Here is a 23,307-nt window from a genome sequence, read left to right as displayed (position 1 = left end):
TCCGCTGACCCAGGATGAAGAGCCTGGTACCTCACGGTCAGGACCCGGCTGTAGCCTTGCTGGTGCCCCCAGCTCGGCCGAGGGACCAGTGCGCATGTCTGGGCTGGGGAGCGCCGGACCCCTGGGGTCTGCGAGCGAAACCCGCCCCAGTTTCCTCAGCGCTTCCGACGGGGACCCCTCAGTGACGTGCTCCCGGCCACCCAGGCCGGCACCCGCCTGCTCAGGCCAGAAAGCCACGAAGCGCCGCGGGCAGTCAGGTTTCGGGTCGGCCTGCAGTCGCGAGGCCCCGGCGGGCGCTGAACAACGAAAGGCAGATGAGGGAAACGGCGCCAGGGGACAGAGGCGCCGCGGGCCGCGTAGCGGCCGAGGGAACGCTGCGCCGCCGCGACGTGCGCCAAGGGCTGGCTTAGCGTCGCAGGTGGACGCGGCTCCAGCCGGGACGCCGCCGGGACCGCCGAGCGCAGACCCGAGGCCTGGAGCCCCAGCCTCTGGCTGCCGGCCCGCGCTCCGCGTTCTCCGCGCACTCGGGCCCGCCTCTCGGCCGTTTTCGCTTTCGCTTTCTTGCCGAGAGCGTTGAGGAAAATGAAAGTGGCAGTGTCCAGAGCCTGCGCGGCAGCCGTCGGGGCGAGGGGCGCACCGTGCGGGGCGCCCAGCCTGGAGCGGGCGAGCCGGAGCCTCAGCCCGCACCCGGCGAGGTAAGCGCAGCCCCTTTCGCGGTCGCCTCGCGGGCTCCTCCTTGCGGACCGCGCGGGCGGGACGCCAGGCGGCCGTTGGACGCTCGCAGGCCCGGCTGGGGGTTCCTGCCGCGGGGTTGGGAGGGCTTGAGATGCGGCTCTACTGGGGCTTTCGGGGCTCTGGTCCTCCAGGCCGGGCTGGAAGACCTGGGCGAGTCTCGGACTAACGTGCCAAGGATCTGGCAGCTTGAGGTCGAGGTGGGGCGGGTGCAAGCCAGGCCACCCCTCCCAGCACACATTTTCTTTTCTGTAGAATGCCGCCCCGACCATTCCCCGTCCTGCCCCACCCCCCACCCCCACCGAGTTTCGATAAAAATCAAAGTGGGAGGATGTATATAAAATGCTGAGAAAAGTGTCTCACCTGAGCCCAGCAGGGAGGAATTCATAATTTACCCCTTCTTACCTATCAAACTCCTCTGTTTCCGCACGCAGCCCCAAACCTCGCTTGTTTGGCTAAGCTTTTCAGATCTGGTGCACTTGCACGCACTTGGGATGCCCTCCAAGCTTGCGACTAGTCTCTTGGTCGTAGGTATGGAGAGGAGCTAGGCCAGGATGCCACCCGCTTCCCAAGGCTCTGTCCAGGTGAAAACGGGCTGACTCTACAGGAGCCCCTATCCATGGCTGGCAGAAACGGTCAGGGGTGGGTGCACTGAAACTCAGTAGATCCCAGACAGGACGCTTTCTGTGCAGAGTCCGCCAGCAGAAGGGTGAAAGATGAACGCCCAGGTCTTGTATGCCCGCTCAGAGTTGGGCTCCTCCTCAAGGCTGTTGGGACAGTCTCTGCTTTTGGGTGCCCCCCATTCCCTGGCAAGAGAAAAAATATATGCAAAGCCAGTTGTGTGGATGAGGGAAGACACTAAATGTTAGGAGTAAAGTGATTAAATCTGCAGGCACTTGATTTAACATTTGAGTGAAGATGGTTTCTGTAGGCAATACCAAGAACACCACCCCATTTGACTCAATTTTAGTCTAATCACATGTACCTGATCATAACACCTATTACTGAAAGAAAACTTGAATAAGCTTAACTTTGAAAACAGCCATAACCAAAGATATAGGTCCTTCCTAATTTTTAAAACATGGAGTTCCTCTTTTGTACTATGCTTCAGGATGGTGGTGAAAATTCACTGTTTTTAGAAAATACCACCTTTATCATGAGCCAGAGGATCAGATTCTTTGATTTTTGCAGTGTACTTTCAACAAGCTGTTCCTTTTCTTCATAATTCCATAATGTCTCTCTCTTCTCTCTCTCTCCTGTTAACTAAATTTAAGCTGTAGTGCATGGTTCTCTCCCTTTCCTCTTCTGTCTGTGGGTGGAGAGGGAGAGGGTTGTAGTGGACACCATCCACAGCATTTTCACCCTGCCAGGTTCTTGCTTCCATGATGGTGAAAACTGAATGACTCCACTAAAGATCAGGCAAGCCTCTGTCTTCCCCAGTGCCTTCTTTTCTCCTGGCTTTATTATTCATTAGTTTAGCATGTGATGAACTTTATTATGTTTTTCAGAAGAAAATAATGCGTGGGATTTTATTTTCCGTTGGATGTCAGGACTTCAGAACTAAATTGCTCATACTCTTCAGTTAATGGCACACTCTAATCCTTGGTCTGTTTAGAGTCATTTTGTTTTATTTTATTTCCTCTTTTTATCTTCCATTTCTCAACACCCTCCCTCCCATGCTTGCATACTTGAGCAGGCATGGTGACATATTTGTTCTTATATCTTTCCTTATATCTTCTCAGAAAATGTGTGTCTTTGGAAGGTATGTCATGCTTTGCTTTTATCTGAATAAAAGCCATCGTGCTATAAATCTCATACTGTTTGCTTCTCTCTTTTTTTTTTTTTGCCACATTGTGTAGCTTGTGGGATTTTACTTCCCAAGAATCAAACCCAGACCCTTGGCAGTGAGAACCAGGAGTCCTAACCACTAGACTGCTATAATTCCCTCATACTGTTTCTTTTTTTCCCTCAGCATCATGTTTTTAAGTCAAACCATCTTGATATGTGTGAGTCTAGTTCATTATTCCTGGCTGTTTTGTACTTTTCTGTCAAGGGTGTACACAAGTTTTTTGGTTTTTTTTTTTAAGTGTGTTCCTTTTTTTTTTTTTTTAAATTTTTTTTCCATTTATTTTTATTAGTTGAAGGCTAATTACTTTACATCATTACAGTAGTTTTTGTTATACATTGAAATGAATTAGCCATGGATTTACATGTATTCCCCATCCCAGTCCCCCCTCCCACCTCCCTCTCCACCCGATCCCTCTGGGTCTTCCCAGTGCACCAGGCCTGAGCACTTGTCTCATGTACCCAACCTGGGCTGGTTATCTGTTTCACCCTAGATAATATACATGTTTCAATGCTGAAGAGTGTACACAAGTTTTTAACTAGTCTCCTGGGAATAGACATTAGGTGATCTTCATCTCCTTGCTTCCACAAACAGTGCTGCACCAGAAAGCCATGTGTTCTCCAGCAAGAACTTCTCTGAGATAGATAGATGGGTAGATAGATTGCTAATTTTGGAATACTTGTATGATGTCATTTACTAAAAACTGCTGCTTTGTGCTGCAGAATGGCTTCATCAGTTTTCTCCCATCAGGAGTGCGTGAAGGGTCCCTTTCCCATCATCTGCCAGCACTTACTATTATCTAATTTACTAATTTTTTGTCAAACTAGTAAGTTAAAGCAGAACTCCATTTCTGTTTTAGTTGAGCACCGCATATTGTTCTGCCACTTGTGAATTGCCTATTTGTCTCGTTTGCTCTTCCTTTAGGTTTCTGATATTTTTCTGTCTGGTTTTCATTTTGATCCTTATATATTGGTATGCTCACTAAAATATTAATCCTTCATGGAATGGCAGTGTTATAAATAATCCTTCATGGAATGGCAGTGTTATAAATCATCCCCTAGTCTGGTCACCCATCTGTTAACTTTATTTATGGTCTTCATTTATTATTATTATTAGCACCTTTATTAAGATATAATTTACATACCATAAAATCCACCCATTAAAAGGATACAGTTCAGTGGTTTATAATATATTTGCAGGAGGTATAACTATCTCCATAATCTAATTTTAGAACATTTGTATTACTTCATTAGCAATCACTCTCCAGCAGCCCTTAATATTCCCCTCTCCAGCCCTAGGCAAGCACTAATCTACTTTCTGCCTCTATATACTTGCCTTTTTCAGGCATTTTGTATAAATGAGATTGTATAATATGTGGTTTGTTGTGACTGGCTTTGTACACTTAGAGTAATCTTTTGGAGGTTTATCCACATTATAGCATGTATCAGTAATTTGTCCCTTTTTATTGCCCAGTATATTCCATCCTGTGGCTATACTGCATTTTGTTTATCCATTTATCAGTTGATGGACATTTAGATTGTTTTTGCTTTCTGGCTATTACGATAATGTTTCCGTGAACACCCACGTACAAATTTTTGTGTAAGCATATATTTTAACTTCTCTTGGGTATATACCTATTAATAAAAGTGGAATTGCTGGATCATATGGTGTGTCTGTGTTTAAACTTCCAGTTCATGCATGCAAAGTCACTTCAGTCGTGTCTGGCTGTCTGTGACCATATGGACTGTAGCCTGCTAGGCTCTTCTGCCCATGGGATTCTCCAGGCAAGAATACTGGAGTGGGCTGCCATGCTGCCATACTTTTCCCAAGTAGCTGCAACATTTTACATTCTTACCAGCAGTGCATGAGTGTTTCAATTTGTCTACATCCTCACCAACACTTGTGTATATTTTTTATTATAGCCATCCTAGCAGGTGTAAATTTCTAGCTCGTTGTGGTTTTAATTTGCACTTCCTGGATGACTAATGATATTGAGCATCTTTTAATGTGCTTATTAACCATTTGTATATCTTCTTTGGAGTAATGTCTGTTCATATCTGTTTGGAAAACTTGATTGTATTTGTTATTGAGTTGTGTTATTTATATATTGTTTCTTTTTTCTTATGACATCTGAAATCATCAAGGTGTCTTTGGCTTCATTCTTTCCTTCCTTAATTTCATTCAGTGACTTGGAATTCTGTATCCTATTAGGAGCCCTAAGCATAGGTAAACATTTTCCTACAAATGCTAAAAATTAATTAAAATCTCCAATTTCATCCCAAACATAAGAAACATTTTAGCATGTTTTTAATTCTCTTCTTCTCCCACAGGCACATGCACATGTGTGTGTCTGCCTGAGAATTATTGAAATAATCTGGACGCTTCTTATTGTTATTAATTCTTCATGCTTCAAAATGCATTTTTATTTTTCTATTTTAGAAGTCTTCTCTTAAGAATTGCATTAATTTGTAACATATTTGGAATTACCTATCACACCAAGATAGGAAGGCTTGAACATATATTTATTTTAGAGTTTTGATTGACATACTGAAAATTTTTAGTGATTTGTGTCTCAAGAGTAGTGCCTCTCTGGGTCTCTTTATTTCTCAAAAGTATTATGTGGAATCCATGCTATTCTGATCCTCATTTGACCTTTGCCAGAACAAAAGCATTCTAAACTATTTGCAAATGCTAAAGTCACTTCCTCATATTTTACTGAGTTTACTTTAGCTTGGTTAAACCAAGTGCAATATCAGTTTTGCAATATCACTAGCTGAAAGTTTATATAATTGCCTTCCCCCCTGCGTCAGAAACTGGCCAGAGGAATATGAAAATAGCTTTGAAAAATTCAGCTGCTGAATATCTTATACTACAAAGCTGAACATTTTTGTTTATGACAGTATTTGAGGGTGAAGTAAATCAGGCACTCTAATAGTAAAACTATGGTAAAACTGACTTGGATGGAGTTTATCAAAATCTTCTTAAAGTGTCCATATGTTTTTATCCCAGTAATTCTACTTTCAGCATGTATCCTAAAACACGTTTGCCTTTGAGCTTTTTTCAGGTAGTACAGGGTATAATTCTAGGAGGGGTATATTTGCAGCATTACGTAACACTGACTCCCATGGTGAGAAAGTTATTCCTCTGGTTGATTCCTTTCCAGTCTTCTGATCACGGGAAGGAGAAAAATCTCAGCTTGGTACGAGTATGTCTTTAACACCATGTTAAGCCTTCCTAATCTCCCACTTGATATGAAAGGATGAGCAAAGCGATAGCAATATAACTATATTTTCATGACACCATTGTGTTTTCCATTGTACTTAGTCTTATGACTGCCTTCATTTATGGCATTTAATGCTGGCTTTCCATTTACAGTAGTATATAAGGTTTGCTTTTAAAACATTTATTTAAGGGTAGAAATGAGTTGATTTAAAGAGAAATGTTAAGTACAGTATATATGACATTTAATTATGGGAAAATAATAATAGTGATATATGGATGGCTGAAAGGTGTGAAACACAACCCTGAAAAATAATCTGAGTTTCACACACAGATTTTAAGTGAGGAGGTTTTCTTATAGATGGGGCTGTTCCTTCCAGTCTGACTTCTGTTATCATGAAATTAGAAACCAGTCAGTTGTCCAGCAGTTAGGGATTAATTAAGAGATTTTGATACCACGGAAAAATAGTGATAGAATAGTGCCAACTATTAAAAGTGTATTTAATGACATGGAAAAATTGTATACTATTAGATAAAACAAAGCTGGTTGCAAAAGAAAAATATGCACAGTATCCTAATATTGTTAGAAAGTGTATGTTTGTGTGTATGTCTGTGTGTGAGAATCTCAAAAATTATTAGAAGAAATATTTACAAATAAGTTACCTCTGAACCATTGGGACTACAGGAAATTTTTGTTTTTTCCACTAATAAACATGTCACTTTTGTCAACAGAAAAACAGTTTATACAAATAACTGTTTTAAAATGAACCCATTTGAACATTCAGGACTGCCTGGTATTTTGGCGTCTGTAGGCACTCCTGCGTCCTTGTATGTATGCTCCCAGAATCCAGCCCAGTCTCTGTGGTCTGCAGAGCCACAGGAGGTTGACGAGACTTCTGGTTACCACTCAGTGTCCTCCAAGGTATTCTTAATGTGTCTATATTTATACTTTTGGAGTAAAACAGGATATATCTAAAATTCCCTGAAATAATTTTTATTGCCTCTTCTTCTCAGTAGCCCTATTAGGTTGGGCCAGATTAGAATCCCACTTTCTTAGCAGATCTGAATCATTAGATAGGAATGGAGGAGATGGTGAGAGAGGGTGTCCTAGTTTCTCCTTTATTCTCTTTCTGTAATTTCTGCATTATTCTACTGACCATGAAATTTCTACATGTTGGGTAAAACCATGTTTCTGTTTCACATGGGTTTAAGATATGTATATTTAAATTTCGGATGCCTCCTTTCCAGGATTACAAAATCTCTCTTAGGAAGAAAAAAAGGTTCACAGCAAGGCCTCATGCTTGGCCAGAACACTTGCTACATTTTTCCTGGTAGAAATTCCTAGGTTGTTACTTCTTAGAGCATATTCCTGGAAGTCCCTGGACTTCTTTGTGGGAAAGGGGTTGGCAGGTCCCTGTCAGTTGAACAAATGGTGTCTGTGTCTGGAGGTGGTCTTACAGCCCTGTGCAAACTTCTTCTGCAGAGGGTGGTGTTCTCTGCCTAGGGTGAGCTGGGCAGGTCCTGAGCCTAAAGAAAGCCTGCTTCAGCATTCCAGTGATGTCTGGAACTTGACTGGCCAATACCTCCCCTCCTGGGGTCCTCCTGCTCCTCTTCACCTCTCTGCCACTGCTGTTGTTCAGGCTCTCCCATCTCTTGTCTGGGGGACACAGTGACCTCCAGCTGGTCCCTGCCTCCACTTTCCCTTACTTATAATCTGTGTTTTACAGAAGCCAATGTGTAGTAGTGTATTGTTGCTATAACAAATGAACACAAAATTAGTAGCTTTTAACAATCCAAATGTATTATGTTACCATTGCAGTTTTCAGAAGTGTCCTTTTCCTTCTGGAGCTCCTGGAGGAGAATCACTCTGTTGACTTTTCCAGCTTCTGGCGGCTTCCTGCATTCCTTGGCTCATAGACCCTTCCTCCACCTCTAAACTAACAAGTGTTTCTCATGCTGCAACACTCTGACGCTCATCTTCTGAATCTCACTTTGCCTCCCTCTTACAGGGGCACTTGTGATTCCATTGGGTCCACCTGGACAATCTCCCCATCTTGAGATCCTTAATCATATCTCCAGTGCTCTTTTTGCCTTTGTAAGGCAATATAGTCATAGCTTCCGGGGATTTAGATATTGACTTCTTTGGCAAGACCATTAGACCATTATTCAGTCTACCACATAATGTAATCGTTTAAAAACGCACTCATCCAACCATGTTACTTCTCTGCCTGAGGCCCTGGTGCGGTGCTCTCCTCAAGGGGTAAGGACCTCCTGTGGCTGGAAGTGCCAAGCAAGGGCCACAGCCCTCCTCACTCCTTCCATTCCCCATCTCCCCACTCTGCCTCTGCCCTGCTGTCTGTGATCCAGCCTTTGCACATGGTCTGCTTTTTACCAAGGGTGCTTCTCCTTCTCCCACTCCATCCCAGGTTCCTGAGCTCCCTAAGATGCTCTCACTGGGACCCGCGCCGTTCTGCTATCACACCTTCTACAGGTTAACATCTTTGCTTTTACTTAGGTGGTCATATGCGTCTCCAGTATGAGTAAGTAACCCTTACAGTCAGGGGCCACGTCTATTTTCATCCCATCAGTGCATCTCAGTACAGAGTCTGCTTGTGGCGAATGGTCAGTAAGCACTTGGAAATGAATGAATAAATGAATGAATATTAGCAGCATGGTCATCACCCTCTATCCCCTTTACCCTGCTTTTTTCTTCTGTACAACATTTATCACCTCCTCTATTGTGGCTTCCCTCCACCAGAATGGAAGCTCTGTGAGAGCAGGGACTTTGTCCTTTGCGTTCATGCCGTTATTCCCAGGTCCTAGAGCAGTGTCTGCTCCATAACAGGCATTTGATAAATATTCAGGGGATGGATGATCTGGGGGATGTTCAGAATCTGTCCCAGAGTTTTATCTGACCCTTCTTTGAAATCAGGTATTACCAAGTTTTTCATTTTAGTTATTCAGCTTAACTCAATAATCAGGCAAATTGGCAGAGACCTCCTAAAACATCCACCTAATTTTTATGAGGATTAAATGAGCTAATAAATATAAGGCATTCAGAGCAATGTCTGGCACATGGTGAGCCCCATATAAGGGTTTGCTGATATTGTTAAGATGTACTTGAGCCCTTGATTGTTCAGAATTTTTACCATGTCTCAGCTCTGTGGTGGGATCCCAGATGCAGAACTGAGTGAGTTCTGTTTCTTGCACCTGGACAGGACCCAGGTGTTTCAGCCCAGGCAGGAGGGCTTCAGGTGGGTGATTTGAGCCGTAACTTGTGTTTTTTTCTGTTTTGCCTGCAGATGGCGGTAGGCCCTGGGCTTCCCTGCACTGCAGGCAGTGACGAGGCTGGGCAGCAAACAAGAAAATGGACTCCCTCCTCCTGAAGACAAGAATGCCAGCCACCAGCCATGGGTGAGCTTCCAGCTTGACCAGAGTTTTTCTCTTATTTGTTCCACATTACTGGTTGTTGTTGTTATATAGGATTGGTATAGACCACACTTGTTTGATTTGGAGGTAGTTTGTTGATTTTCACAGTTTGTTTATAAAAACAGAAAAGCAATAGCAGTGAAACCAGAAATATTACTGGAATGTTACTGGAATATATTACTGGAATATAAGGGAATGGAGGGCCAGGTGGTCATCCTCTGCACTGGGAGTGTGGTACCCCTTCACTTATGCTCCTTGGGCCTGTCCCTTTTGTCATCCTGGGAGATGGTACCCACCCAGGCTGTCCCTTTAATTCGGCAAGTGTGTGGTAAGTTGGAAATACTCGGTGTTCTCTGCATGGACTTTGTGGTCCTTTTTGCAGCTGCTCACTGGACAGGTTGTTCCTGCACTGCTGGAGAGACACCCCTGGGCCAGGAAGGCCCAGGGTTTCTTTCTCCTCACCCTGACCTTGTTGCCCCCACAGAGGGCTTCTCCCCCTGGTCTCCCCCCGATCCCACATTGGGTAATTTCACAGCTCTAGTTTATCTGTCCTAAAAACCACCATTAGTGTTGTAATCTGAGCAGTTGGAGTAGAGATTGTTTCTGTTCTATTTTACCTCCATTTGTGAGATTTGTCCCCAGCAGGCAGTAATTCTAAGTTTTATATTTGGTGATAAGAATACTTTCTGTCTGTAACGCTGAGGACTGCTACCCCACCTCTTGGCGTTCTGATGGGGTCTCGCAAAGGCCTTCCTTGATTTTCAGCATCTGCTAGGTACGGTGGTGTCCTTCCCTGAGCTGCAGCCCCTTCGGGGCCCTGCCCGACAAGAGTCTCGGGACATCTTCCCTTTCGGTGTCACAAGTCTTCGCGAGGAACTTGATGTTCCCTCGACCTTCACCGCAATCCGCGCCAGCTTTGCCTCAAGCCTCTGTGTGTTAGGCACTATGCCCCACGGTTTACAGCTTATTCAGTCTCCCTGCAAACTTGGTCAAATAAGTGATACAATTCATTTGTTTCGAATGTGGAAGCCAGGACTCAGAGATTAGATTACTCTCAGAGCGAAAATGTAACAAGCCAGAGTGGCAGCCCAAGGTCTCTGAAGCTCTTGCCTGCTATCAGAAACTTAGGCTGCGCCTTCCCTGATAGCTCAGTGACAAAGAATTCGCCTGCCAGTGAAGGAGACATGGGTTCCACCTCTGATCTGGGAAGGTCCCATATGCGGCAGAGCAGCTAAGCCCCTGATCCACAACTATTGCCCTGTGTGCCACAGCTACTGAAGCCTGCGTGCCCTAGAGGGTGGCCCCTGCTCGCTGCAGCTAGAGAGAAGCCTGCCCTGCACCGAAGACCCAGTACAGCCCCCCGCAAATAAATAAAATTATTTTTTTTTAGTTAGACTGGCCACCTACAGGTAGAAGATGATTTATATTTGCATACGTGTATCTGTAATACACTTCTCTTTTCATATTTTATTTAACCTGAACTGTTGGCACACACTGGTAAAATTTGCCTTTATTACTGTTTGCCTTATGGGCATCATTATGTGTACCAGTTGATGCAGGGTAGTTCAGTAGTTCATCTGAAGAACCAGTAACCTCCATAAATTGGAAAGGGTTGATTTAAAAAATCTGAAATCTTCCTCTGCACCTGGGAGGTTTGGTGACCTGTTTGAGGGGAAACAAACGGACAAACTCTAAGCGTAAATCTTTCTCAGCCTAGTTCTAGTAAAACTGACACAACCCAAGTCTAAATTGTTGTCAAGATCAGCTGTTTTATAAACCAGGTCACTAATAAGTACCTGCTAATATCTGAATGTTTTAAAATATTACAGTTAAAACTGTGGTCCTTGAAAGAAAAACTGTCCTTTGTCCTGTGGGACTGCTTTAGGGCACTTATCCTCAGGCCACTCAGGACAGCCTTGAGGACAGATTAATTCTAGGTGTTTCAAACTGATAGATTTATACAGCAGTCTCAGAAATCACAGTCACTAACTTGGGATTGTGGAGTACTTTTTCTGTGTCCTCTTTTTAAAAAAATTTTATTGAAGTATAGTTGATTTAAAATGCTGTGTTAGTTTCTTCTCTGTACAGCAAAATGGGTTATACATATATATATATATCCAGTTATACATATATGTATTATTTTTCATATTCTTTTCCATCATGGTTTATCATAGGATATTGAATATAGTTTCCTGTGCTATATAGTAGGACCTCGTTATTTGTATATTCTGTATATATTAATAATTGTTTGCATCTGCTAATCCCAACTCCCCATCCTTCCCTCACCCATGCCCCCTCTTCTTGGCATCCACAAGTCTGTTCTCTATATCTGTGAGTCTTTCTGTTTCATAGATATGTTCATTTGTGTTATATTTTAGATTTCACATGTAAGTGATACTGTATGTTATTTGTCCTTCTCGTTCTGACTTATTTCACTTAGTGTGATAATCTCTAGGTTTATCCATGTTGTTGCAAACAGCATTATTTTATTCTTTATGACTAATACTCCATTGTATATACATGGTATATCTTCTTTATCCATCCAAAGACAGTTAGGTAGACAGTTAGGTTGTTTTCGTGTCTTGGCTATTGTGAATAGTGCTGATATGAACATAGGGGTGCATGTATATTTTTGAATTATACTTTTGTCTGGATATATGCCAAGGAAAGGAATTGCTGGATCATGTGACAACTCTATTTTTAGTTTTTAGAGGAACCTGCATACTATTTTCTAGTGTTTGCACTAATTTACATTCCCACCAACAGTGTCAGAGGGTTCCCTTTTCTCTACACCTTCTCCAGCATTTGTTATTTGCAGATTTTTTTAATGATTGCCATTCTGACCAGTGTGAGATGGTACCTCATTGTAGTTTTGATTTGCATTTGTCTAATAATTAGTGACAGTGAGCATGCTTTCTTTGGAGAAATATCTATTTAGGTCTTTTGCCCACTTTTCAGTTGGGTTGTTTGGGGTTTTTTTGTTATTGAGTTGTATGAGTTGTTTGTATATTTTGGAAATTAGGCTGTTGTTGGTCATGTCATTTGCAAATATTTTCTTCCAGTCCTTAGGTCATCTTTTTGTTTTGTCTGTTATTTCCTTTGCTGTTTGATTAGGATCCATTTGTTCATTTTTGCTTATTTCCATTGCCTTGGGAGACTGACCCAAGAAACCATTGGTATGATTTGTGTCAGACAATGTTTTACCTATGTTCTTTTTGAGGAGTTTTATGGTGTGATGTCTTCTTTATGGTGTCATGTCTTCTTTTTAAGAAACAGCTTTATTGAAATATATTTCTCATACTGTGCAATTTACCCATTTAAAATGTACATTCAGTGGTTTTTAGGATGTTCATGGAATTGTGTATTCATCACCAAAGTCAACTTAAAACATTTTTCATTACCCCTAAAAAAAAACTCTGTACCCCTAATTATTGCCTCCCTAATCTCCCCATTTCCCCCAGCCCCTGAAAACCACTAATCTACTTTCTGTCTCTATAGATTTGCCTATCCTGGATCATATAAATAAAACCATACAATATGTAGTCTTTTGCATCTGGCTTCTTGCACTTAGCTTGATGTTTTCAAGATTCATCCACATTGTAGCATGTCAGTATTCCATTCCTGTTTGTTGCCAAATAATATTCCATTGTATGGGGGTACCACATTTTATTTATTCATTCATCATTTGATGGATGTTAGGGTTATTTCTATTTTGGGGCTATTACAAATAATGCTGCAGTGACCATTTTTGTGTACAGGTTTTGTGTGGACTATGTTTTGTGACTCTATAAGCTGTAGTGACCAAGTCCTATTTTTAAAAGTATGATAAAGGAAAAGAACTAAGTTGATGCTGTTTGAAATTTAAAGGTACATTTTCTTCGTGTCAATGTAGAATTGCATTCAAAAAGAGTATCTAACACCAGGTTAAAATCAAAAGATATATCTAATTCTTCTCTTGATACTCTATCTCTTGAGTTTTCTAAGTGGTATCTTTTAATATTCTTTAAAAACACACAAGAAAGAAATATGCATTGGTCCTTAGGTCTTAACTTGAAACAATGTAGAATTAGTTTACATGGGGAGTTATGCAAGTACTTTTTTCCAGATGTATTTAGTAGATGAGTGGGGGAAGCAGAGGCATGGGCCAGAGAGAGGAACAAGGCAAGAGGAAAATCTCAGGTGATGTTGCTCAGCTTCCCCAGGGCCCACCCCCCGCCCCCCGCTGGCCGCAGGGCGCTGGCCAGTCATACTTAGTGTGCGTATTGCTTGCTCTCTGGGTGTTGTGCTCCACGGCTGAGTGCTTCTGTGTCCAGTTTCACTCTGCTTCTGACTCACAAAGCTCTGGTGTTGAGCTGTTGGTTTTTAGTAAAAGCAGGTGTTAGAAAGAATATGCTGAAGGGTGAATCAGCCCCTAAGGGTCTTTGATAGACATGGTCCTAAAAAACACTTCCTGTCTGTTTGTTGTGTGTGTGTGTGTGTTTAACACCAGTTAACAGTTTTCAGTTTAACTGTGTTTTCCTTCCTGAAATCTTGAAGTGAGACTAGTCCTTGTGATTTATTCAATGCATTGTTTTTAGGGAGTTCTTTTACTTGTCAAGTCTGGGTTGGAGGTTGAGGTGGTTTTTTTTCTCCCCTTCCCTTGGGTAATAGAGGTAGTATTGGGGAGCATTTTAACTGAATTCTAACTTCAGATGAGTCAGTAAGAATTTTTATGTATTATTTAATGAGATCAGTCCTGGGTGCTCATTGGAAGGATTGATGCTGAAGCTGAAACTCCAGTACTTTGGCCACTTCATGTGAAGAGTTGACTCATTGGAAAAGACCCTAATGCTTGGAGAGATTGGGGGCAGGAGGAGAAGGGGACGACAGAGGATGAGATGCCTGGATGGCATCACTGACTCGATGGACATGGGTTTGGGTAGACTCCGGGAGTTGGTGATGGACAGGGAGGCCTGGTTTGCTGCGGTTCATGGGGTTGCAAAGAGTCAGACACAACTGAGCGACTAAACTGAACTGAATTGAGGGAGGAGACGTCATAAGAGAAGAAACAGTTGCCCTCAAGGATCCCACATTCTGCTTGGAGAGTCAAAACTTTGTTCCTATCTGTTAACATGCAATACTTAACACCAGTGAGTACCCAGAAAAGCCCATGTTGGAGAGATTTCCTGACGCCTGCCCCTGGGCTTAGGTTGACTCTGGTAGGGAAGAAGAAGGTGGGTGGTAGCCCCAAGTGCGCAGGTATGAGAAGGAGCAGGAGTGTTGGAGGAAGCCGGAGGGACCATACCTGGTACCCTGGGTTGACTGGATTTTGGTGATGGTGGGATTTGATGATCGAGCCAGGGAGTTTGACTTAATATCACAAAGAGTAGGAAGTAAAGGCGTTTGAACAGGAAGACAGGCTTACTGTATAAAGGGGGGACATTTATTTCCATTTTGCACCTGAGAAAAGCAGTGTTTTTCAAATGTTGTCTTTTCAAGTGACTCTCCAAAATCACATGGTTGGCAGAGGTTGGATCTTCCAGACCCCAGAGCTCACACACACACACTTGCGTCTACACTGGCCTGCCTTATCTGCAGAGCACAGGCTGTCTCCAGTTCACGCAGGCTTCCCCCAACCCTGACCTCATGTGACCCTCTGAATCTGTACATGGCTGCATTTGTTTGTGTCACTCGCTGGGCTGAACTGGTCCAGGGGAGAAAGGAGACTTTGGGCAACTCACTTGCCAGACTGTCTGAGGCCCTGGGAAAGCGGGGACAGGAACCTAGCCAGGCCTTCATGGTCTGCACAGCAACAGCCCAGACAAGTTCCGAAATCTGCAGAGACTGAGAGGGGAGTTTTGGAGGTACAGGTCCCCAGGCATGTCTTCCCTCCAGAGTGGGAGCCACAGGGCTGATCAAGATCTGGGCAGGGTGACAGCACAGCTGCAACCACAACACAAGTTGACTCTTGCTGCTACCTTATTCCTCCAGCGCAGGCCAGAGAATGTGAGGACCTGTGTTGAAGTTTTCCATTCATTCCTTTGTTTATTCCTTCATAAAGTATTTGGCAAATAGCTAAGCACTTTAAAGTTGTCAGTCTGTGAGATTACAGCAGTAAACAAAACAGCCTGCTTTCGTGGAGCTTGCAGTCTGATTCTGGAGACAGGCAATGCCTTGTTGTTGTTGTTGTTGTTGTTGGCTGTGCTGGATGTTCATTGCTGTGCGGGCTTTTCTCTAGTTGCTGAGAGTGGAGGCTACATGCTAGTTGCGTTGCAAAGGTTTCTCATTGCTGTGGCTTCTCTTGTTGTGGAGCACCCCTCTAGGTCGTGGGGGCTCAGTAGTTGTGGTTCATGGGCTCTAGAGCACAGGCTCAGTAGTTGTGGCGCACAGGCTTATTTGCTCCATGGCATGTAGAGTCTTCCCAGACTACGGATCAAACCTGTGTCTCCTGCACTGGCTGGTGAATCCTTTACCACTGAGCCACCAGGGAAGCTCCGACAGGCAATGCTTTATGCGGTGTTTGGGAGCAGTAGATGCTGTGAGGGAGAGTCAAGCCGGCGAAGGACTTAGAGTGACAGGGTAGTCCAGGAACACTTCTTCAACGGGGTCTTTGAGCAGAAGTCTATGTGAAGTCAGGGAGCAAGCGAAGTGAATGTCCTTGTTCCAGGCAGAGGGAACAGTAAATTCATAGCCCTGAGCCAGGACTGTTTGCAGAACAGGAGGGAGGCCCGTGCACCAGAGAGCCCGCTTCTCCTATCAGAGAGAAGAGGCAGCAGCCGGAGGAGGGGTGAGCCTTGCAGGGCACCAAGGGAAGGTAGGGTTTTGTTCTCCTCCCAGCCCTAAGGTGTGGTTGAAGCATTGTTCCTGGTTGGTCGGACTCCCATCACAGAATTCTGTTTAGATCCTTCCCTAGCAGTATTAGCCACTGTTAGTTCCACTGTCTGCAACTGTGAGCCCTGATACAGAGCTTTGCCAGGAGATGGAAGACCAACTATGGTCAGAACTCAATATTGACCAGCTTTGTCGTGAAATAAAATTTGCTTTTAAGGTTAGAAAGGGTGTACTTGAATATTATATTAAAATGTTTAGGTTTTGGTTGGAGGGGCTCCACCTTAACACAAATGGGAATCCTAGTTCTGTCTTCCTCTTACTCTCCTGGCTGAGGGCCCAAGTTGGCCAACTTTGCTTAACCTTTCTGGTATCATCCATAGAATTTGGCTCATCGTGGCATTCTTGCCCACAGGGAAGGAAGAGGGGGAAGAAATGACTTATTGAGGGTCTTTCCCATCTTGGAGGTCTCTGATTCTGTGGACACATGCTACAAAATGTGCTTCAGGGGACTAGGGTTATACCTTAAGTGATGTCTGGGGAGTTGTGATTTTTATTTATATTTTGAAGCCCCTCTTCCCATTTTTTTTGTTTGTTTGTTTTTGCTTTGATACGTTTTTACAAGTGTCCTTTATAAAGTAACTCTGTATGTCACAGTGGGGAACAGCTTAGAAAACACATGATCCTGAGAGCCAGAGCCACCCTTTCTAACTGTGTGGCTCTGGGCATGTCTCCTAACTTTTCTGTTCCTCCACAGTTTCCTGCAAATGGCAGAGAAAATAATAGCTACCTCAAAGGAGTCTCTGAAGATGAATGTGGTGGTGCATCCAGCATAGGGCCTGGCTCAGAGTAAAACCTCAGTGAATGTCAGCTATGATGACGGTTTAGACCAGGGAGATCGAGCTACTTGCTTAAGGTCATGTGGAGAGTTAGGAGCAAAACTGGAAATAAGAGCCGTGGCTCATGGAGTCCCAGGCCAGTGCTTTCTCCCCAGGATTCACTTTGGTGTCCAAGAGAAAATGGTAATATACAGGAACAGTTCTGAGTCTAATCCTCTGGCAGCTGGTACTGGCTGTTGTAGGGGATTGAGGCACAAGGCCTTCTCAACACATGGGACCCTCATTCTTGGGCGTTAGGAACTCCTCATAGAAGGGCATCCATGGTAACAGATGCTGGGAGCCTCCTTTGTTTTCTGAGAGGCAGAGCAGGGCTGGGGGCTGTGTGCTTCCAGAGTTCTCTGGCAGATCTGCACCACCCTTGCCGTCTTCCCGGGGCAACACAGACTAAACCTGGAGTGTGGAGGGGCCTGAGCAAACATGCAGGTGGCAGGTGGGCACTCGAGAACTCTCTGTCCTGAGCAAAGCTGAGCCCTTATCCCTACAGCAGGACTCTGTACATCAGGCCTGCAAACTGGGTGTGGGAGGAGTCTCCTAAGACCCTCTGGGAAAAGAAACCTGACTTGCCCTATGGGGCAGGGATGGCAAATGCTCTTTCCAGCTGCCCTGGTCACCCTGAAGCCCAAGGACTGCTCCCACTGGTCTTAGATACACTGTTGTGGCCCTTGCTCCTAGCAAAGGAATTTTAAGGCCTACCCAAGTGGGTTTTCCCAGGATGTGCACAGCTTTTAAAATTTTGCTTCAGCTAGTATAGCACCGTGGGGAAGTCCACAGGCAGTCAGGCCTGGGCTTGAATCCTGGGTGTGCGTCTTTGTATGTGTACACAGGTGAGTGGGGGTGTACGTGGGAAACTGTTCAGCTTCTTCACCTCTCACTTTCTACATCTGTAAAATGGGAACAAAGAATGCCTGCCTCACAGATTTGCAGCTTGAATTAAATACAATAACCTGCGTGAACTGTTTAGCATGTGCATGGCCCATGGTAGCTATTTTTATCATCCTTGTCAGGCATATCAGTAGGCTCCACTAGTCTGTGGGTGGAAACAGCTTTCATGTGTGGTTCAGTATGTTGAAGGCCATACATCAGGAGCCTAGAATGACTGAGCCAAAGAGCTCAAACCTGTCTTTGCTGCACTGTTATTTGTAGTCATTTCTGTTATCCCAGGCAGGTAATCAAGTTTCTGCTGGTGTGTAATGCCATGCCATTCAATTCCCTGTTTCTCTTCTGTTTAGTTCATTGTTCTTGAAAGAAAAAATAGTTACATAGCTAAAAAGTATTGAAGGTTTTATAACTAAAAGTTTTATGCATCTTATCTCCTTTAATTCCCATGACAACCAGATGAAGAACCAGGGGGTAAAAGACGCCTAAGGCTACACTGCTGTCACGCAGCAGAGTTGGGCCTCGCGGGTCCAGTTTGAGAGTCTGCGCTCAGCCCTGTACCGCCTCCCCGAACAGGGCAGTGGTTGACCTTGGTGGCCTTGAGGAGTCAGGTGGTCTGGTCTGCCCCTCGGCCCCCTCGCTGCGTGTCACAGAGCGGAGAATGAGAATCTGTCTTATTGCAGAAGCCTCCCTGAGGACGCTGTGACTCTGGTGGCCACTTCAGGGTCTGCGGGGGCGTGGCTTCTCTCTTAGGCCCCTTGCAGTGTCCTCTCGAGGCCAGTTGTCCACCCTTGAGGGTTGTTCTGTCGAGGGTGTGCTCGGTCGTCAGATGGACACGCTGACAGCGAGGGTGACGTTCCCCTGGCATGCTGAGGGTGGGACCTTCTGCCACTCTGACCGTGGTGCTTGGCATCCAGTGCAAGTGTGGCCACTCTTCATCCCTGTCTGCCCTCCAGCCAAGTTGCCTGACCACAGCTGACTCCTTCCTCAGAGATCTGTAGGACTCCTGGCTCTGAGAGCAGAGAAGGTGGCCTGTGGGCCCGCTGGATCTCTTGAGGAGATGAGAGGCCGTGTTTAGCATGGCCTGCAGTCCCTGGGCTGACGCAGGTAGTGGTGGATCTGCTCCAGCCACAGCAGCCCCTCCAGGGCTACCCAAGGTGCCCTGAGGCCTGAAAACCAGCGTCCACCCTGGGGGGTTCTTCGTTCAGCAAGCACTTATTGAGCACCTATTTTGCGCCTCCAGAGTCCACATGAAAGAGACGTCAGGTGCCAGCTGGTGTAGGGCTGTGTCCAGCCCGGCGGGCAGGGCCACTGGTGGCCACCAGGGAGCACCACCGCTCTCAGAAGGACCCAAGGCTGGCAGAGGAGCCAGGTTGGCTGTGTTGCTGTTTATCTGAGCAGCTTCCATGACAACCGGAAGATAATTACCTGAGGTCAAGCAAATCCTGGAGCAAGATTAGGGTGTCTGGATGGGGTGGGGCCTGCACTGTGATTTGGAGACCCTTAAGTGACCAGAATCTTTTGGATGGTCAATTCAGTATGTTTAACTAGTTTGTTAATGCCCCACTGTATTCCAGAAAGGATTCAGAGTGACTTTCCATTCAGCAGGTTTCTTAGAGGGAGGAAGGTATCCTAAGGTTGCTCTGAGCTAAATGTTAGGGTTTAGACCTCACAGGGGTCATTTACCAGCTCAGCTCCATGCTCCCAGGGCTGGGTCCCTGGAAAGCACAGCCTCTGCTGCCAAAACTGGTTTGCAGCATTTCTGTGCTCACCTCCTGGTTCCTTTGCAACAAGTGGCCCCGATGTCTTCCTGCCTCGAAGCAAACCACGTGACTTAAGAGAAGCAAATCTGACCTCAATTACCAGGTGCAAATATCAGTCACTGGGAGTAACCAGGAGGCCAGTGTCCCTGGTCGTTTTGGCCTCTGGCGTTAAACATTAAGAGTGCACTGTTCAGGGTGTGATAAAGACTGTCTCTCACAGTTTATGGTTTCCAGTAAACCAAAGGACTTCAAGGAAGGGCCAGGGGCAAGGGAGAGACTCAAGGCCTGGCCCGCCGCTGAGCTGGCAGAGCAGTTTCTGCAGGAGCAGAGGGGCAGGAGGGAGGCCACAGCTTCTCAAGGCTGTTTCTGTGGCAGAGCCAGGGAGACATGCTGCCAAGCATGAGGCAGGGCCAGCTGCTACACCCAGCCAGGCAGGTCTGTGTATCACCACCACCAGGGTGGTGATATGGGAAAGGAAGGTTTCTGTTCTCAGTGTGCTGGACACTGCACTTCCTTTCTGCTGGGTGCCAGCCCAGCTGGGAGCCCTGAGCACGTTCCTCTGTCAATCTGAGCAGTGGGCATTTGGAGCCACTCTCACAGAAAGCTGGAGGCGCCTTCTCAGCATCTGGAGCCTGCAGATACATGGGCCAAGATTCCTCAGCCTCTGGTCACAAGGACGCTGTAAGCAGGCAGCATATCCCACCTTGGCCTGGAAAGGAGCCGAGGTCCCCCTCCCGGCCTCCAGTGCCATGAGGGAGACGCATCTCAGTTTCTCTGGATCTCCTACTCCAACAGCTGTGAGAGAAGGTATACATCAAATTAAATCAAAATACAGTAATAGTTGCATGCATTCATTTGACAGATATTTCATGAACACCCCGCTAAATGGCACATACTTTGCCAGGTGCCAGGCATACAGTTATGAACAAGGTTCCTGCTCATATGGAGCTTAGAGTCTAGTGGTGGAGATAGAAAATAATTAAAATAAACACATAAATAAAATGTCAACACAGTAAATGTGATATAGCAAATTAAAATAACTGATGTGTAATCAAGTGACTGAGTGACTGCTTTGGATCAGGGGTCAGAGGCAGCCTCTGAGGAAGTGGCATTTAAGAGATTCCTGAAAAAGAAGAAGACTGAGGAAAGAGCAGGTGAGCAGTCATAAGGTTACCTGTCCTGACTGCTATTGGTGCAGGAGAGGCAGGGTGACAGGAGGAAAGGAAGAATGCTATAGAACATGTAGTTTGGTTAATTTGATGCCTTGGGATTTGTGACACTTCTATTTTCTGAATTATTTCTTAAACATTCTTTCATTCAGTATCCTTTGTGTGCCAGGCGTTCTGCTGAGTGGTGATAAAACCAACATGAGTATGTCAAGGTCCCTCAAGAAGTTTTCAGTCTGTTGGGAGACTTAGGCCAGGAAACAGGACAGTGTAGTATGTACCGTGAGATGATCAAAGAGAGTTAGTGGGATCATACAGAGGGCTTCCCAGCGCTTTTGGGTGTTGAGAGGAGGAGACAAGTTCAATAAGGCTTCCTGGAGGCAGTGACATCTGGGAGGATGAGGTGAGATTAGTCAGGCGAAGAAGGCAGAATGTATGTTCCAGGCAAGGAGGATGGCCTGTACAAAGGCCTGGAGGGGAAGAGTCAGCACATGTGAGAAAGAGCAGATACACAAGAATGTTCTGCTCTGTAGCCTATACCAGACACTCAAGAATAGCTTGCAGAGTTAAGACAGATTCCTCAGGGCCACGTCAGCAGCAGGCAAAGGCTTAAGGAAAGGATTCTGGGGTTCAAGAGCTCAGACAACTCTCTGGACCTCCCTGCCTGCTGGGAGTCATCCCATGAGAGGACCAACTCACTCCAAGCAGACACTTCCCAAATTAGAATATAAGATTCACTTGAACCAGGCACATAGATGCGAGCATGCATGAACATCCATGTGAACAAATTTGACTACTTCATTTTTGGAGGAAAGAGGGTACTGAGTTAAAACCTATTAATCTATGGGTAAGAACAAGATTTTGTATTTAGGGTAGGAATACCTCTTTGCATCCTTAGAAGTCTCACTAGGCTTTCTGGCAGGTCTCACTAGGCTGTAAATTTGCAAAGGCATGGTTGTTACATCCCAGTAAGTGCTTAATTTGATCATAAACTAAGATAATCCCATGTTCACTTCAACCTGATAGGGAACATACAGCTTTGTCCCATCCTTTCCTCCTACTTTCTCCCCTTATTTTGTTTCTCTCTCTTCCCTAGCCCCCAGAGCCCCTGATTATCTTTTTTATGTACTCATTGCACCCTCAAAGTCCTGTAATAGTGATAACAGCTGTTTATTACTTGTAAGACACCTCAATCATTCATGACCTATTAAAATCCAGAAAGTAAGCCGTAAGTTAAGAAGGCAGCCAGAAAGAGAGCAAGTGAGAGAGAGAGAGAGAGAGAGAACCAAAGTTCAGAATGAATTAACATTTATTGAGGACTTGTGGACTTACTATGTTCAAGGCCTTCTGCTAAGCTTATCACATTCTGTTTTGTTTAATCTTTCCAAAAGCTCTTCCATTTGTGCCTCCAGATCTGTTCTCCACCATCTCCACCTGGTCTGTTCTGTGGAAGACTGACCTGTATGCACTGCATCACCATCTGCCTTGCCTCTGACTGCTGGCTAGGTTTGGCTAATAGAGAGTACTGGCCAGAGATCGGTGGACATAGGAAAACTAGATCAAGAGTTTATTCCCCTGGTTTGCCATTGATTCACTGCAGGCCAGTTGCATCCTCCACTGAATCCCACAACTCCAGTCAGACACCTGTTCAGACAGCAGCCTTCCCTGGGCTCGTTTACCTCTTCCCTTCCTTCACATCTTCAGGCTAGAAGTAGTAACAGCTCCCCATTGTCGCCAGCCCTAAAGTGCTTCATTAGCCCTTGTTGATTTCCTTAAACCCTTCCAATATGAGTGTGCCATCTGTTTCCTCCAGGACCCTGACAGTACGATAAACTTTTTGAGGGAAGCACAGTTCAGTTCAGTTGCTCAGTCATGTCCCACTCTTTGCGACTCCATGGACTGTAGCAGCCAGGTTTCCCGGTCCATCATCAACTCCCACAGCTTACTCAAACTCATGTCCATCAAGTCGGTGATGCCGTCCAACCGTCAAGTCAGTGATGTCATCCAGCCAAGAGGGAAGCACAATATTATCCTGTTGTAAGATAAGGAAACTGAGGTTAAGAGAAATGTAATAACTTGTTCAAGAACACACAGCGGGCAAATGGTAGAACTAGCACTCAAATCCAGGTGTTCCTGATACATGTGACTAAACACACGTATGTTCAGTCATATGTCATATTGCTTCCCAGGACTAAACACCACCTCCCCCAGACTCCACTAAATATCCATTTGCTCTTGTATTTTGTTTCCTAATTCACAGCCATTTAAGAAGAGCAGAAATTATAAGTCAGTGCTAAAAGCAGGCTTTCAGTTAAATAGTGAGAAGTGATGGTTACAGTTTGAGATGGAGAAAAGGCATAATTGCTATTAAAAATAGGCCTAAAAGCATAAAACACTTTCAGAGTCCACGGTTGGCTGTGTCTTCTCCATGTTTTGAGGGATGGTAGTGCTGACACTATAGTCCACTGGAGCCCAAAGTAAAATTTCTCAGTTGGGCAGAAGAGTTAAGTTGGGGTTGCCCAATTCTCCCTCACACTATTCCTTATTATAGTGGCCAGTTTTCATGCTTG

At 45.0% G+C, this 23,307-nt stretch overlaps 1 protein-coding gene across 1 annotated transcript in view; it reads left to right on the top strand.

The window, feature by feature from the left end:
• Positions 1 to 606: 606 nt before the first annotated feature.
• Positions 607 to 23,307, top strand: part of RAD50 (RAD50 double strand break repair protein) — a 249,957-nt gene continuing 227,256 nt past the window's right edge. Inside the window, exons 1-2 of the mRNA XM_070465048.1 lie at positions 607 to 695; positions 9,100 to 9,211. The gene's annotated coding sequence lies outside the window, so the exon portion shown is untranslated. The remainder of the gene's footprint in view (positions 696 to 9,099; positions 9,212 to 23,307) is intronic.

This window comes from Odocoileus virginianus, chromosome 3 (assembly GCF_023699985.2).
Source record: "Odocoileus virginianus isolate 20LAN1187 ecotype Illinois chromosome 3, Ovbor_1.2, whole genome shotgun sequence".
NCBI lineage: Eukaryota > Metazoa > Chordata > Mammalia > Artiodactyla > Cervidae > Odocoileus > Odocoileus virginianus.
Note: the sequence above shows the minus strand (reverse complement) of the source record. Positions and strands in the feature narration are given on the sequence as shown.